Raw genomic sequence first — 6,000 nt, forward strand, 5'->3', positions numbered from 1 at the left:
CAGGTCATAGTGGAGAGTTCTGACTAAACGCTATTCACCTGGAGCAGGAACTGGCAAGCCTTTCCAATATCTTTGCCAAGAAAAATCCATAAACAGAAACAAAACGCTAAAAGATATGATGTTGGAAAAATAAGTCCCTCAAGTCGAAAGGCATCCAACATGCTACTGAGGAAGAGCGGAGGACAAGGACAAGTAGCTACAGAGCTAATGAAGTGGTTGGGCCCAACCCGAAAGGACATTCTGCTGCGGACACACTTGCAAGTGAAAGTCCGATGCTGCAATGAAAAATAATGCATAGGAACCTGGAATGTAAGATATATGAATCTTGGGAAGCTGGATGTGGTCACACAGGAGATGGCAAGAATAAACATTGACATAATGGGTGTCAGTGAACTAAAATGGACAGGAATGAGTGAATTCAATTCAGACGATTACCATATCTACTATTGTGGGCACGAAGAAATGGAGTAGCCCTCAAAGTCAAAAAAAGAGTGGGAAAAGCTGTACTGGGATACAATCTCAAAAATGATAGAATGTTTTCAATATGAATCCAAGGCAGACCTTTCAACATCACAGTAATCCAAGTTTATCCACTGACCACCGATGCTGAAGAGGCTGAAATTGACCAGTTCTACGTATGAAGCTTTACAACACCTTCTAGAACTGACACCGAAGAAAGATGTTCTTCTCATTATAGGGGATTGGAATGCTAAAGCAGGGAGACAAGAGAGAAAACCAACAGGTATATTGGCCTTGGAGTTCAAAATAAAGCAGGAAAAAGGCTAATAGAGTCTTGTCAAGAGAACAAGCTGGTCATTACAAACACTCTTTTCCAACAATACAAGAGGCGACTCTACACATGGAAATCACCAGATGGGCAATACTGAAATCAGATTGATCATATTCTCTGCAGCCAAAGATGGAGAAGCTCTATACAGTCAGCAAAAACAAGACCTGGAGCAGATTGTGGCCCTGATCATCAGCTTCTTATAGCAAAACTTAAGCTTAAACTGAAGAAAGTAGGAAAAACCCCTGGGCTACTCAGGTATAATCTAAACCAAATCCCTTATGAATACACAGTGGCAGTGAAGAACAGATTTAAGGAACTAGATTTGGTGGAAAGAGTGCCTGAAGAACTATGGATGGAGGCCCATAACATTGTACAGGAGGCAGCAACGAAAACCATCCCAATGAAAAGGAAATGCAAGAAAGCAAAGTGGCTGTCCAAGGAAGCCTTACAAATAGCAGAGAGGAGAAGGGAAACAAAATGCAGGGGAGATAGGAAAAGTTACAGAAAATTGAATGCAGACTTCAAAAGAATAGCAAGGAGAGACAAGAGGGCCTTCTCAAATGAACAGTGCAAAGAAATAGAGGAAAATAATAGAAAGGGAGAAGCCAGAGATCTGTTCAAGAAAATTGGAGCTTTAAAAGGAACCTTTTGTGCAAAGATGGACATGATAAAGGACAAAAATGGTAGGGACCTAACACAAGCAGAAGACATCAAGAAGAGGTGGCAAGAATACACAGAGGCATTATACCAGAAAGATTTGGATATCCTGGACAACCCAAATAATGTGGTTGCTGACATTGAGCCAGACATCCTGGAGAGCGAAGTCAAGTGGGCCTTAGAAAGCATGGCTAACAACAAGGCAAGTGGAGGTGATGGCATTCCAGTGGAACTACGTATTTAAAATCTTAAATGATGACGCTGATAAGATGCTACACTCAATTTGCCAGCGAGTTTGGAAAACTCAACAGTGGCCAGAGGATTGGAAAAGATCAATCTACATCCCAATCTCAAAGAAGGGCAGTGTCAAAGAATGCTCCAACTACCATACAATTGCACTCATTCCACATGCTAGGAAGGTTATGCTCAAAATCCTCCAAGGTAGGCTTCAGCAGTATGTGGACTGAGAACTCCCAGAAATACAAGCTGTATTTTGAAGGGGCAGAGGAACTAGAGACCAAATTGCTAACATGCGCTGGATTATGGAGAAAGCCAGAGAGTTCCAGAAAATCATCTACTTCTGCTTCATTGACTATGCAAAAGCCTTTGACTGTGTCAACCACAACAAACTATGGCAAGTCCTTAAAGAAATGGGAGTTCCTGACCACCTTATCTATTTCCTGTGAAATTTATATGTGGGACAAGAAACAACAGTTAGAACTTGATATCGAACAACTGATTGGTTCAAAATTGGGAAAGGAGTATGACAAGACTGCATATTGTTTCTCTGCTTATTTAACATATGCAGAATACATCATGCAAAAGGATGCACTGGAGGAATCCTACGCCAGAATTAAGATTGCCAGAAGAAATATCAACAACCTCCGATATGCACATGATACTGATGTCAGAAAGTGAGGAGGAATTAAAGAACCTCTTAATATGGGTGAAAGAGGAGAGTGCAGAAATGGTCTGAAGCTCAACATAAAAAAAAACTAAGATCATGGCCACTGGCCCCATCACGTCCTGGCAAATAGAAGGGGAAGATATGGAGGCAGTGACAGATTTTACCTTCTTGGGCTCCATGATCACTGCAGATGTTAACAGCAGCCACAAAATTAAAAGACACCTGCTTCTTGGGAGGAAAGCGATGACAAACCTTGACAGCATTTTTAAAAGCAGAGACATCACCTTTCCAGCAAAGGTCTGCATAGTCAAAGCTATGGTCTTTCCAGTAGCGATGTATGGAAGTGAGAGCTGGACCATAAAGCAGGCTGACCCCCGAAAAATTTATGCTTTTCAATTGTGATGCTGGAGGAGACTCTTGAGAGTCCCCTGGACTGCAAAGAGAACAAATCAAGCCTGAGGCTCCAGTACTTTGGCTATCTCATGAGAAGGGAAGACTCCCTGGAAAAGACCCTGATGTTGGGAAAGTGTGAGGGCATGAGGAGAAGGGGACGACAGAGGACGAGATGGTTGGACAGTGTCATCGAAGCTAACAACATGAATTTGACCAAACTCTGGGAGGCAGTGGAAGACCGGAGGGACTGGCATGCTCTGGTCCATGGGGTTACAAAGAGTTAGACACGACTTAATGACTAAACAACAACAATATGATATGATATGATATGATATGATATGATATGATATGATATGATATGATATGATATGATATGATATGATATGATATGATATGATATGATATGATATGATATGATATTATATTATATTATATTATATTATATTATATTATATACAGACATAATGTTCAAATTAGGAGGTAAAACAGTTTTAAAAATATATTAAAAGGAACAAAACTACTGCAGTCTTATATTTGGTTCTTGGGGGACTTCAACATTCAGGCAGAGACTTCCAGTGCAGAACTCTTGAGTTCTTGGAAACCATGGCTTTGTTGAACATGTCCCAACATGTCAACGGCCCCACACATGTGGGCAGTCATACGGTAGACCTGTTTTTTTCCACCAATTGGAGTGAGTGTGGTCTGATGGTGGCTGACCTTGTGTCAGACCATTGTCATGGTCAGATCACCACCTAAGACAATGTAACCTCTCAGTGGCTCTTCCTCCTCGCAGGGAACAAGGATCTATTTCTATGGTCCGTCTTTGAACGTTACTCGATCCCATAGGATTCCAGGATGCCATGAGAGGGATTTCAGCTGACCTGACTGGTGCTCCTTTCAAGGCTCTGGTCGATGGATGGTTTACTGCCGCCACTAGGGCTGTAGACATGATCGCTCCTAAACGCCCTCTCCAGTGCAGAGCTCGGGCTGGGTCCTGGTTTAACCAGGACCTGAGAGCGATGAAGAAAACTAGGAGAAGGCTAGAGTGCAAGTGGAGAAGAGACCCGACATTTCAGAATCTGTTGTCAGGGTCACGACTAACCTTTGCCTTGCTAAGGTAAAGGCTGCTAGGCAAGCACACTTTGCTGACCTGATAAGTGAAGCTTCAAATCAGCAGGCGGAACTTTTCCGCATAGTTCACAGCCTATCCTGAATTGGTCTAGGTGATGGGCCTCCCCCTAGTATCTCACCAGACCAATTTGCAGCATTTTTAAAATCTAAAGTGGAGGCCATCTGCCGGGAACTTTCTCCTTTTTTGAATACAGTGAGTTGAGCAGAGATATTCAGCGCTCCACCTTGCCCGGTGAGAATTCTTCATTTTCATCCGGTGACATCAGAGATTGTGGACAAGGCACTTGATCGCTGTTGTGCCACCACCTCATCTCTTGACCCTTACCCGGCCTGGCTAGAACAGCATGGGCAACGGTGATAATTAATGGGTCTTTCCTTTAGGGCAGGTTTCCCCTTGCCATCAAGGAGACACTCATTAGGCCTATAAGAAAGAAACTAAATTTGACGTTGGACAATATTGGCAATTACAGGCCCATCGCCAATGTTTCTTTCATTAGCAAAGTGGTGGAGAGGGTGATGGCCGACCAGCTTCAGGTGCACTTGGATGAAACAAATGCCCTGGATCCAATCCAGTCAAGCTTCAGGCTGCGCCATGGTACAGAAAGGGCGTTGGTCGCCCTGTTAGATGAACTATTGAGGGAGGCTGACAAGGGAAAAATGTCCCTGTTGGTCCTCCTCGATATCTCAGCCACCTTTGATATCGTCGACCATGGTATCCTCCTGAGGAAGCTCTCTGATTTGGGAATGGGTGGCCTGGTGTTTCCTTGGCTCCATTCCTTCTTGGAGGAGTGTCCTCAGAGAGTACAGCTTGGGGAGAGGGTTTCAGCCCTGTGGAGCCTCAATTGTGGGGTCCCGCAGGGCTCGATAATCTCCCCAATGCTGTTTAATATCTATATGAGGCCGCTGAGCGGGGTCATCAGGGGATGTGGAGCATTGTGCCATCAGTATGCTGATGACACACAGCTCTACATCTCCTTTTCTCCAACTACAGTGGATGCCATTCTGTCCCTTCAACTCTGCTTGGAGGCTGTTCTGCAATGGATGCAGGAAAATGGGTTGAGGCTGAATCTGGACAAGATGGAGGTACTGAGGGTGGGTGGCCCCACCATCAGTGGTTTGGGGAACTCCCTCTCATTTGGGGAGTGACTCTCACCACGAAGAGTGAGGTCCACTCCACCCACTTTCACATTTGGCGGATTGCCTAGCTGGTGCTCCTTTCAAGGCTCTGGTCGATGGATGGTTTACTGCCGCCACTAGGGCTGTAGACATGATCGCTCCTAAACGCCCTCTCCAGTGCAGAGCTCGGGCTGGGTCCTGGTTGCTGGGGCACTCACCACTTTAGTGCATGTGCTTGTAATCTCAAGATTAGACCACTGTAATGCTCTCTACGTGGGGCTACTTTGAAATGGTACAGAATGTGGTGGCCAGATTTCTTTAGTGGGCTGAGAAAACACCATCATATCTCTCCCACTCATTCCACATTGCACTGGCTGCCTGTGCACTTCTGCGTCAATTTCAAAGTTTTAATGATGACATACAAAGCCCTAAATGGTTTAGGACCTCGCTATCCGATGGAATGCCTCCTCCCACCAAAATCTACCCGTATCACTCAATCTAGTCAGGAGGTGCAACTGAGGAGCCTAAAGCCGAGGGAGGCCCGGAAGGAAAAAACAAGAAACCGGGCCTTCTCGGCAGTGGCTCCTCGGTTATGGAATAATCTTCCTTCAGAGATCCATATAGCCCCTTTGCTGGGTATTTTAAAAGCCAATTAAAAACTTGGCTATTCAGGCAGGGCTTCCCTCCAGGCACTATTTGATCTATTGTCTTTGTTTTTTCCATATTGAATGAATAATTATTTTTGGATATTGATGTTATTTTTAATCTGTTTATTTCATTTGAAGTACACCGCTCAGAGTAGGCGAAAGACTAGATGAGCGGGATATAAATAAATAAATAAATAAATAAATAAATAAATAAATAAATAAATAAATAAATTCGTTTTTAGCAGCCAGTCACTAAAGGAAAGACTGCCTGAAAAGAAAGGTCTTTGTCTGATTGAGGAATGACAGAAAATATGGGGCCAGCCTGGTCATGAAACACTGCCTGCCTCCAGGCAGAACGC

The sequence above is a fragment of the Pogona vitticeps genome, chromosome 3 (assembly GCF_051106095.1).
Source record: "Pogona vitticeps strain Pit_001003342236 chromosome 3, PviZW2.1, whole genome shotgun sequence".
NCBI lineage: Eukaryota > Metazoa > Chordata > Lepidosauria > Squamata > Agamidae > Pogona > Pogona vitticeps.